The sequence below is a fragment of the Erinaceus europaeus genome, chromosome 2 (assembly GCF_950295315.1).
Source record: "Erinaceus europaeus chromosome 2, mEriEur2.1, whole genome shotgun sequence".
Classification (NCBI taxonomy): Eukaryota; Metazoa; Chordata; class Mammalia; order Eulipotyphla; family Erinaceidae; genus Erinaceus; species Erinaceus europaeus.
Genome location: NC_080163.1, coordinates 96,906,946 through 96,919,436, shown reverse-complemented (window position 1 = coordinate 96,919,436; position 12,491 = coordinate 96,906,946). Strand labels below are relative to the sequence as shown.

Sequence of the window (12,491 nt, the reverse complement as noted above, 5' to 3'; positions counted from 1 at the left end):
ACTTTTCTGTTTCCTGGCGAGTAGATTACTCAGTCATGCTTACCCTTGAGTATGTCAACCATCTCTCTCTTATTTCACACTTTCTATTGTTCCTGAAATATCGAATTCCTACTATAGTTGTTCTTAAACATATGTGCATCAGAATCACTGGTGGCAGGGGAGTCATTCCATAAGTGCGGTGAAGCAGCTCTGCAGGTGTCTGTCTTTCACTCCCCCTCTCTGTCTTCCCCTCCTCTCTTGATTTCGCTCTGTTCTGACCAGCAACAACAGCAATAATAATAATAAGGGCAACAAAAATGGGGGGGAAGGCCTCCAGGAGCAGTTAGTGCAGGCACCCAGCTCCAGCGATAACCCTGGAGGCGAAGGGGAGAGGGGAGGAGTAGACAGCATAATGGTTATGCAAACATTCTCATGCCTGAGGCTGTGAAGTCCCAGGTTCAATCCCTTCCACTATCATAAACCAGAGCTGAACAGAGCTCTGATAAAAAATAAAAAAATAAAAAAATAAAAAAAAGAATCACTGGTGGACTTGTTAAAACACAGGTTGCTTATGCTGGGTAGGGAAGCCAAACTCTCTCTGCCCTTCTATGTCTGTAAACTGAAAAAAAAAATAAATTGACAGGAAGCAATCATTTTTCAATCACAGTGGGTGTCATGGCAGGTCAGAGAGGGCCTGGCACACCTGATTGAAATAGGACTGTCAGTTGGTTCTACTCATGAACTCTGTCTTACTGCCTCTAGATATATTTATGTTAAAAATATACATAGGTTTAGGGGCCCCTATATTGTGGCACTTGTTCCAGCTTCTCACAAAAAAGGACAAATTTTAATTACCTACACAAGGATTCCAGAGAATATGGTGAGGTTACATATCTCTAGGAAGATGTTTAGAAGAAGAAAACAGAAGGAAACACTTTGCAATTTAAAGAAAGGAATTTTGCTGCAATCATCTATATATGTACATTGGAAACAGATCTTTCAGGCCCTAGCCTAGAATGATAAGTCTGTCTCCCACATTCAGACCTAGAGAGATTTCCTGTTTGGGCAAAGATGGGTAATAATGCAAACCATCATTTTCCATCTTGTGTCTTAATTAGCATTTCAATTAAGCATGTCCTCTGACCATCTGTCTTGTCACAATACTGAGCTCTGCCTCTAGCTTCTGATTCACCAGCTCTGGGGTAGGACTCAAGAATTGGCATTTCTCAGATCCTAAGTGATGCTGATGCTATGGGACACCTGGTTAAATGCACACACTACAGTGCACAAGCACATGAGTTCAAGCCCCTGTCCCCACCTGCAGGGGGAAAGCTTCACAAGCAATGAAATGGTGTTGCAGGGGTCTCTCTGTCTCTCTATCTCCCCCTTCCCTTTTGATTACTCTCTCTATCCAGTAATAAATAAATTTGGGGAATCAGGCAGTAGCACAGAGGGTTAAGTGCACGTGGCACAAAGCACAAGGACCCACATAAGGATCCCAGTTGGAACCCCCGGCTCCCCACCTGCAGGGGAGTCGCTTCACAAGTGGTGAAACAGGTCTGCATGTGTCTATCTTTCTCTCCCCCTCTCTGTCTTCCCCTCCTCTCTCCATTTCTCTCTGTCCTATCTAACAATGATGACATCAATTACAACAACAATAATAACTACAACAATAAAACAACAAGGGAAACAAAAGGGAATAAATAAATATTTAAAATAAATTTATAAATAAGAGAGAGAAAGAGGGAGGGAGGAAGGAAGGCAGGAACCAAAGCTATTAGGGAATCCAATTTAGAGAAGGGTGATTTTAGTATGAGGTTTGGATCTCAAAAGTGCTCACACTGGAATGGAGAGATTGTGCATAACTACAATATAAATTTATTAGCAGAATGGACATTTCAACAATTCAAGTGTATAATTCAGTTGACAGTAAGAGGAAAAGTCTCAGATCCAGAACTTTTCTGCCAACTATCTGCTTTATAGGTAAGGAAGGACCTCTTCTCAGAGAAAATGTCTTTGTATCTCTGGCATTTCAGCACACTCTGGGGAAAGATTTACAATCAAGTATGTGGAGTCCAGAAACAAATTAACTTAATCTGGTGCCAGTATTTATGCCACATTTGAGTTGTATTGTCAGGAACACGTGTTCATTTTGGTTTAATCAGGACTTCTTGGCACAGACAGAAGTCTCTGTCTTTGCCTTTCACATCTACTTGTTATCCTCTTCAGAAGGTTCTGTCTTGGTCCAACATAAGCCAAGAGAATATAATTGTGGCTTCTCCCAAGCAGGGTTTGTCACACTCTCAAAATCACAGTCCTCAAACGAATTTGATTTTGTTTCCTCTAGCCCCAACGAGTCCACCTCAGAGAAAAGAAGGATAAGAGATTGCAAAGGGTTTGGATTATTTAACTGCAAATGCCTCTGAGTTTGAAAGATCTGGAGACTTTTCTGTTTCAGATGTGGAACCCTAACTGATACAAGAACCTAGAAAGCTTAGGGGGGAAAATGGTTGGACTCTGATCAGGCAAATTTAGGGGTGTTGAGAGCCTGCTTGTTTCAAAGGAATGAACATACTTGATTGCTCTCATCTGCCTGACCACAAAGCTTCACTCCCACTAGCTCCCCTTCTTAATCTTAATTGTAGCAAAGCAGGAAGAATAGCTATATTTTGAAGAATCCAGGCAGTGTTGTTTTGTTTTGTTTTACTAAAATCCAAACACTCTCTTCTGCCTGTTTTGATACCTAACTGTGTATCACTCCACATTCTGCTTTAATGTTTGCACATTTAGTCCTCAAGAGGCTGTAACCTACTTCAGGAGAACTTTTCAGTTTTCAACACGAAGATCTTGTACAGGTCAGCTTCTCTGGATGAGAACCAAGAGCCTGATGGTCATCACAAGTCTATGAAGGTTTGATATGCTATAAGCAGATTTTAGGAACTTTCTCAGGTATTTTCAGGAAGTACCTCTTTAGTGTACAGATTCTTAAAAAAAAATTTACTGGACTGAAGAAATAGCATAATGGTTATGCAAAAAGACTTTCATGCTTGAGGCACCAAAGACTGAGTTTCAATTTCCAGCACCACCATAAGCCAGAGCTGAGCAGTGCATTGGTAAAAATAAATACCAACAATGGGATACCTTTTTATCCCGATGGAAGTGCCATGCATCAGAAATGATAGCAACAGCAGCTGGAGAGATTGTTAGGGCAAAGAACCCTTTTGCACCACTGGTGAGAATGTAAATTGGTCCAGCCCCTGTGGAGAGCAGTCTGGAAAACTCTGAGAAAGCTAAAGATGGACATACCCTATGACCTTGGAATTCCTTTTCTGGAACTATAAACTAAAGCACCAAACACATCCATCCAAACAGATGTGCATATACCTAAGTACATAGCAGCACAACTTGTAATAGCCCAAACCTGGAAGCAACCTAGGTGTCCAACAACAGATGAGTGACTGAGAAAATTGAGGTATATATTATACACAGTGGAATACTACTCAGCTATTAAGAATGATGCATTTAATTTCTTCATCTCATCTTGGATAGAAGTTGAAGTAAATTAAGTAAAATAATCCAGAGAGAGGATGAATATAGGATAATCTCACTCATAGAAATTGAGAAATAATGCAGCTTATTAAGAACAATGAACCCTCCTTCTCTGACTCATCTTAGATGGAGCTAGAAGGAATTGTTAAGTGAGCTAAGTCAGAAAGATAAAGATCATTATGGGATGATCCCACTCATCAAAAGAAGTTAAGAAAGAAGAACAGAAAGGGAAACTAAAAGCAGGATTTTACTAAATCTGGAGCAGGGCACCAAAGTAAAAACCCTGGGGTAAGGTTGAGGGTGGATATTTGACTTCCGGGGGCAGTGGGGGTGGGAGGTGGGGTGGATGGGTGGTATGGAACAGAGTCTTTTGGTGATGGGAATGGTGTTTATGTACACTCCTATTAATTTGTAGTCATATAAATCACTAATTAATATGAGAGGGGGAAACTGATTGTATGTCTCAAACTATTTAAAGCACAGACTGAATCTTTTTAATATATAGGCTGAGTCTTTGATATGTTGACTGTCTCAAAAGCCTAGACCAGGGAAAACAGAAGCAACCAGTGACACAGCTATATACAAACAATGTCAAAGGACATAAATTATGGTGATGTTGGGTATGATACAGCAAATTCTAACAGGTATTTTCAAAGTTAACCCAATTACCAAATGATGTGAGTATAACAATAACTATCTGTTGTCCTCTTGAACCCTAAGACAACAGGCACCTCACATTTCCACTATAGAGCCTGTATTTCCCCCAGTCCTGGAACCTTAGGGTGGGGCTCACTTTCCTGCATGCTTCTCTCAATTCATACCAAATAATATTGCATCCACCGATCCCAACCTAATCAACGCAATGAGTACCACCTCAGCATGCTTCACTTCAGTCTGTGTCCAGAGACTTCAGGTGTGGAATGACAACCATTCAGCTTCATTACTCAGGTGAGACCTTTCTTTTCATAGTATTCTCTAATTCCGTTCCAGTTCCTAATAAAGTCCAAAAACCTAGATATAGACCAGGTCCCATGAAATAGAGCATATGTTCACACGTATCCATAAACTAGGGCAAAATATATACATGAAAGCAAAAGTACACAATAGTCTGCAGTGAGTACCCCCCAATACTTCATCTGCACTATTCCAGCCTTTAGGTCCATAATTGTTCAACAATTTTTTTGGCTTTGTATGTTAACTCTCTTTTCAGCCACCAGGTTCCAGATCCCAGCATGATGCCGACCAGACTTCCCTGGACAGATGAGCCCACCTATGTATCTTGGAGCTCTGCTTCTTCAGAAACCCACCCTACTAGGGAAAGAGAGAGGCAGAATGGGAGTATGGATTGACCAGTCAATGCCCTTGTTCAGTGGGGAAGCAATTACAGAAACCAGACCTTCCACCTTCTGCATCCCACAATGACCTTGGGTCCATACTCCCAGAGGGATGAAGAGTAGGAAAGTTATCAGGGGAGGGGATGGCATATGGAGATCTGGTGGTGGGAATTGTGTGAAGTTGTACCCCTCTTGTCCTATGGTTTTGTTAATGTGTCCTTTTTTAAAAAAAATTAAAAAAATTAAAAAAAAGAAATTGAGAAATAAGGGGAGTCAGGGAGTAGTGCAGCGCATTAAGCCCACATGAGCAAAGCGCAAGAACTAGACTAAGGATCCCAGTTTGAGCCCCCAGCTCCCCACCTGCAGGGGAGTCGCTTCACAGTCGGTGAAGCAGGTCTGCAGGTGTCTATCTTTCTCTCCCCCTCTCTGTTTTCCCCTCCTCTCTCCATTTCTCTCTGTCTTATTCAACAATGACAACATCAATTACAACAACAATAATAACTACAACAATAAAATAACAAGGGCAACAAAAGGGAGAATAAATAAATAAATATAAAAAAAGAAATTGAGAAATAAGAACAGAAGGGGAAACACAAAACAGAACTTGGACTGGGTTCAGTTAATTGTACCAAAGTAAATGAATATGGGGGGCGGGGTCAGGTCCTGGTGCAAGATGGTGGAAGAAGACTGAGGTTGGGGTGAAAGTCATTTGCAGAAAAATGAGAATTTTACACATATACCAACAACTGTATTTACTAATGACTGTTAATCATTAATCCTCTCAATAAAAAATAAATACGGGGGGGGAGGGTGGACAGTGGGTTAAGCACACATTGCGCAAAGCACAAAGACAGGCCTAAGGGTCCTGGTTCAACCACCAGGTTCCAGATGCTAGCATGATGCCGACCAGACTTCCTTGGACAGACAACCCCACCAATGTGTCCTTGGGCTCAGCTTCCCCAGAGCCCTTCCCCAGTAGGGAAAGAGAAAGACAGGCTGGGAGTGTGTATGGACCTGTCAATGCTCATGTTCAGCGGGGAAGCAATTACAGAAGCCAGACCTTCCACCTTCTGCACCCCACAATGATCTTGGGTCCATACTCCCAGAGGGATAAAGAATAGGAAAGCTATCAGGGGAAGGGATGGGATACAAAGTTCTGGTGGTGGGAACTATGTCAAGTTGTACCCCTCTTATGTTATGGTTTAGTCAATGTTTCTTTGTCGGACTAGCTTCGCGGGCGGAGACAGACGACCAGGGACTCATGGTTGAGCTATAAATAGTGTCTCTTTATTCATGCTGAATGCAGCACGATCTAAGCTGAGCTAAACTAACTAAAACTCACAATGCTGTCTTTATATATACTTGCCAAGTAGGGTGTAAACAGGATGTGATGTAGAGAGGGTGGAGAGAAAAGTGACTGGTGAAAATCAGGATGTGACAAGGAGAGGGGGCGGAACAGGCAAGAATTCTACCACTGAACCACCAATGCCCTGGAGGGAGGGTGGTTGACAGTGCTTGTTAACAGTGGTTATGTAAATAGAATACAGTGGTTATGTAAATAGAATGCAGTGTTAAGCAGGGGGGATTAAACCAAATGAAACAGAAGGGGTTTTTAGAAGCAGAATTAGAAGCATACCAACATTTCCTTTTTATTTTTTTTTTAATTTTAAAGCATTTTGAAAAAAATATATATTTATTTATTTTCCCTTTTGTTGCCCTTGTTGTTTAATATTGTTGTGGTTATTGATGTTGTTGTTGGATAGGACAGAGAGGAATGGAGAGAGGAGGGGAAGACAGAGAGGGGGAGACCAAGACAGACACCTGCAGACCTGCGTCACCGGCTGTGAAGCCACTCCCCTGCAGATGGGGAGCCGGGGCTCGATCCGGGATCCTTATGCGGATCCTTGTGCTTTGCGCCACATGCACTTAACCCGCTGTGCTACCACCTGACTCCCTTAAAGCAATTTTTAAAATTATCTTTGTTTGTTGAATAGAAACAGCCAGAAATCAAGAGGGAAGGAGGAGATAGACAGAGAGACACCTGCAGCCCTGCTTCACCACTCGCAAAGATTTCCCCAGGTGGGGGCCAGGGACTCTAACCCAGGTCCTTTCACACTGTAACATGTCGCTCAACCAGGTGTGCCACCACCTGGCCCCAATGTTTCCTTTTTATAAATAAAATTTTTTAAAAAAAGGATCCTGGTTTGAGCCCCCTGGCTCCCCACCTGCCAGAAGGTTGCTTTTGAAGCATGTCTGCAGGTATCTATCATTTTCTCCCCCTCTCTGTCTTCTCCTCCTCTCTGCATTTCTATCTGTCCTAACCAGCAATAATGACAACAGTAACAACAATAATAACAATAATGATAAAACAACAAGGGCAACAAAAGGGAAAAAAATAGTCTTCAGGAGCAGTGGATTTGTAGTCCAGGCACTGACCGCCAGCAATAATCCTGAAGGCAAATAAATATATACATAAATAAATCATAGCAATAATGATTTACTTATTTTGTCATCTCTAGGACCTCATAGCTCTGGGTTGACTTTTTCAGATAGAGAGACAGAGAAGGGAAGACACCATAACACTGGAGCTTTTACCAGTGTGGTGGGGCTGGGCTTGAACCTGGGTTGTGCTTATGGTAAAACAGGCACACTGTCCAGATAAACTGTTTTGCTGCCTTTCATGCAGATTTTTATAAGCTGAAAATTCAGGCCAGAAGCAGATCCCAGTTTCTCGAAACTGAGACATTATCTCTCTGTCTTCAAGATGATATCAGAGTGAACATCACTCTAATGAATCATCTTTTCTTCCCCAAAAGAAGTGACTGTTAATTATGTCTCCCTCTCCTTCTCCCTCTCCCTCTCCCTCTCCCTCTCCCTCTCCCTCTCCCTCTCCCTCTCCCTCTCCTTTACCTTCTCTTTAAGCTTCCTGAAGGCAGAGTTTCAAATATAAATACCTTCACTTCCCTGGGAATACATAGTTCTACATTTCATTATAACTCCCTGTATGTTTTTCCATTCTTATACTTTGATCTGTCTATATAATAATCTGTCAGGATTATTTATTGAGTCTAAAATGAACTTAAAAGTGGTTGGCAACTTTCTTCCAGAACCCCAGTATCTGCACCAGAAGACAATAGACCTGTGTCAGCTATCCACTGTATTACCTTTCCCCATATAATGCTCTGAACAGGCAGCTGCTATTTAGAAACTGAGTCTGGCCTACCAGTTCTTGAGAAAACACACAACTGAATATAAAGCACTTAATGAACTTTTCTTCGGAGGAAATTGTTGCTTTGATAACAATCATTGTTCACATATTTGCAGGTGGTACCCATGTCTGCAGGAGTCCATCCATATTCCCACCCTCTGGCATTCAGTTGTGACCTTGTAGCAGACTCCACCTGTGAGTGCATATGACTGCCCTGGGCCTCCCACCTCTCTGAGAAGATCTCAGGAACGTTTTTGCAGATGGACATGGCTCTCGGCCTGGCCCACAAAATGAAGATAACATGGAAATACGCCTGGAGGTATCTGCAATGGACAATACTGCCAAAACTGTTTTGAAAATATGGATTTTGTTCTAGTTCATTGACTTATGGGAAGTGAATAGAATTTAGAAACCTTATAAATCACACTCCTCACTCTAGTCAGCCAAAGAGTGGGCCAGCATGCAAACACTTTCTCCAAATGCATCAGTCAGATCAGTGACTTCCTCCCTTAGAGAGTCTTGAGATGAGGAGTTATTCCAAAGGAGGTTCTGCCCCCTGAGAACTTTTGGGGAGAGAAATAGGGGTTTCCAAAGGGATTTCTTTCCTAGAGAATTACATATATAATTTTTTGTTTTCTCTTTTTCGTCATTGGGGATTCACCATTCTGAGATGACTTTCAGAAAGAAAGTGAGAGGGAGAGGAAAGATAGCTCAGATGAGATCTGACTAGAACCTGGTCAAGTGCATGATAAAGTACTATCCAGGTGATTTTTTTTTTCTCTCTCTCTCTCTCTTTCTCTCTCTGTGTGTGTGTATGTGCGTGTGTGTGTGTGTGTGTGTGTGTGTGTGTGTTGTGTTTTATTTTATTTGTCTTAAAGGATTTTCCAAAAGTTGAAATACTAGGAGAGGTTGTAAAATAATAGTTTTTGTTTCATTTCTGTTCTTGCATATTTGAAAGCCCACAGGATCATATGATAGATAAAGGCACAGAAAGAAAACTTTGAGAAATGGTAATTATCCTCTATCATAAAACAAAGATAATTAACCATTATCATAACTAATTAGCATCTTACTACAGCAGGGCAAGCAAGTAAATGAGAAATGTGACTAAAACCTTAATAAACAACAGACTTTCTGCCAAGACATCTCTTGGTCTGGGGCAAGTTCCTTGTTAATTGATGGCCTGTGACTCTCAACACAGTGCTCTGCTCTGGCTGCTGGGCCAAAGGGAAATGGGGTTGTTCTGAAACCCAACGCTTTAATGAAGCAGTCCCTGACCCTGAAATGTGTGAGAAAATAACTCAAAAGTGTGATGAAAAACTGGTCTATTGAAAAGCAATGTGATTTTTCCAGGGTTGATTTTTTAATAGATTTGTTTTATTTGACACTTTAGGAAATGATTTAATAGAACATAATGTCAAAGAAATTATCCATTATATTTCATGTCCTGCAGCATGGAATATCTAAGCTATATGCTTACAAGTGAGCAAATTTATTAGTGAAATTTTGTTGCAAAATTAGGCATGGACTATTTTGGAGTGTCAGACTTTAGGACGCTATCATAAAATTGGCAAGATTCAAGGGATATTTACTGAATTAATGACATTTTTTATTGTCCCCATAATCACCTGCTTTATGAACTGTAGCTGGAATCGATGTTGCAACTGGCAATTTTTCTGAGAATCCAAACACATTTATATTTTTCCATCTTTTGATTTCCATCATTTCTGGGAATTGTTAGTAGATGGAATAAAAAGAGAATATATTATAAACAATTCAAAACACTAAAGACAAAATTCCTTGGACCTTTTACAGATGCCACACATGCAAATAAATGTGGCTTTGCATTCCATTGGCTTTGGAATGGGGATTACAATTTCCTCATTAGCCTCGTTCTTAACCAAACAATATTGTTTTTCAAGCCTGTTTATCAAAATCATTTTAAACTTTGGCATTTTAAACTAATACACACTGACTTGGTTCAAGTAAGATGTGGAGTATCTTTTTTGATCCCAGTCCAATCCTTATTGAATTATGACAAAGAAATAACACCTACTGTTTTAGGATAAAATTACAAGATTGGTTTTATTTCTTGCAAAACCAAAACATTAGTATGGTTTTTCCAGCACAACTAAGGAAAGAACTAGGAAAAGCAATACATTATGTACAACTGAGATTTCTCCCTTCCTTTCTTTCTTTCTTTTATTTTTAATGTTTTATTTATTTACTGTTGGAGAGAGAGAGAGAGTATTGAGAGGGGAGAGGAGATAGGAAAGGAGAGAGACACCAGCAGCTCTGCTTCAGCACTCATAAAGCTTTCCCCCCTGCAGATGGGGACAGGGGCCTTAAACCTGAGTCCTTGTAAACTGTAATATGTGCATTTAACCAGGTACACCACTGTCTGGCCCCTGAGATTGCTTTCTTTTTTCTTTTTAAAATTTTTTTTTTATTCCCTTTTTGTTGCCCCTGTTGTTTTATTGTTGTAGTTATGATAGATGTCATTGTTGATGGATAGGACAGAGAGAAATGGAGAGAGGAGGGGAGGACAGAGAGGGGGAGAGAAAGACAGACACCTGCAGACCTGCTTCACCGCTTGTGAAGCGACTCCCTGCAGATGGGGAGCCGGGGGCTCGAACCGGGATCTTTATGCCGGTCCTTGTGCTTTGCGCCACGTGTGCTTAACCCGCTGCGCTACCGCTGGACTCCTGAGATTAATTTCTTATGACAAACTATTTATAAAAATTAATATAGGGAGTCAGGCGGTAGCGCAGCGGGTTAAGTGTATGTGGCGTGAAGTGCAAGGACCAGTGTGAGGATTCCGCTTCGAGTCCCCGGCTCCCCACCTGCAGTGGAGTCACTTCATAGAGAGTGAAGCAGGTCTGCAGGTGTCTTTCTCTCCCCATCTCTGTCTTGCCCTCCTCTCTCCATTTCTCTCTGTCCTATCTAACAGTGACGACATCAATAACAACAACAACAACAATAACTATAACAATAATAAAAACAAGGGCAACAAAAGGAAAAATAAATAAATGAAATATTTTTTTTTCTAAAAAATGAATATCTTTCTTTTAAAATGTTTTTATTTATTGCTTGACTTTTTTCTATTAAGGTATAATTAACATGATTTTAATAGAATTTTATATATTGATCTATAATTAATTTTTTCTTCACTAGAGCATTAGTCAACTCTGGCTTATGGTGGTACTGAGTATTGAACCTGGGACCTTTGGTGCCTCAGGCATAAAAGTCTGTTTGCTCAACCATTATGCTATCTCTTCAGCCTTATAGAGGTATAATTGACAGATTTTTTTTTTTATTGCAAAATGGCCTCCATGATAGGTCTAGATAATATCCATCACCATATAGTTACAAAAATAGTTTCTCTTAAAATTTTTTTATAATGAGAATTTTACTGTCAGCAATTTTCAAATATATAACATGGTATTATAAACTATACTCTTTGCATTGACATTATGTCCCCATGACTTATAACTACAAGTTTATACCCTTTTACTCACTTCATTCTTTTTTCCCATTCCCATTCCTGATAGCAATTACACATCTTTTTTATTTTATTTTATTGGGGGATTAATGATTTACAGTGTAATATTATTATTATTAATTTTCCCTTTTGTTGCCCTTTTAAAATTGTTTTGTAGTTATTATTATTGCTGTTGTTGTTGATGTCATTGTTGGCTAACAGAGTGAAATGGAGAGAGGAGGGAAAGACAGAGAGGGGGAGAGAAAGATAGACACCTGCAGACCTGCTTTACCGCTTGTGAAGTGACTCCCCTGCAGGTGGGGAGCTGGGGGCTCGAACCGGGATCCTTATTCCAGTCCTTGTGCTTTGCGCCATGTGTGCTTAACCTGCTGCACTAACGCCCAACTCCCCATCTTTTTTTAAAAATTTGTTTTCTTGTTTTATTTAACAGGACAGAGAACAATTTTTTAACTATAGTTTTTGTTTGTTTGTTTGTTTGCTTTTGTTATCAGAACACTGTTCAGTTCTGGCTTATGGTGGTGTGGAGGATTGAACCTGGGACCTTGGAGTCTCAGGCATGAGAGTCTGTTTGCATAACCATTATGCTATCTACTCTCCACCCAACTACCCATCTTTTAATCTGTCTCCTTTATTCATGAGTGTCTCTCTCCACCTCCCTGACAGATTCCACCCTTAAGTAAAATCATCCAGTACTTGACTTTCACCGTTTGACTCATTTCACGTAGCACAATGGCCTCAAAATTTATCCTTGTCCCAAATGTCAAGATTTCCTTCTTGTTATAACTGAATCACATACCACTGCACACATACATCATATCTTATTTTATATATTTTAATTTATTAATATTTTTGGATAGAGACATAGACGAGGGATGGGGAGATAGAGGAAGAAGAGAGATACCTACACTGCTGCTTCACC

The 12,491-nt window shown here is 40.4% G+C and overlaps 1 long non-coding RNA gene across 1 annotated transcript in view; it reads left to right on the top strand.

The window, feature by feature from the left end:
* The window catches only part of LOC132536497 (uncharacterized), a 39,772-nt gene extending 29,136 nt beyond the window's left edge, over window positions 1–10,636 (top strand). The window contains exon 4 of the long non-coding RNA XR_009548047.1: window positions 8,187–10,636. This is a non-coding gene — a long non-coding RNA (uncharacterized LOC132536497). The remainder of the gene's footprint in view (window positions 1–8,186) is intronic.
* Window positions 10,637–12,491: the final 1,855 nt, after the last annotated feature.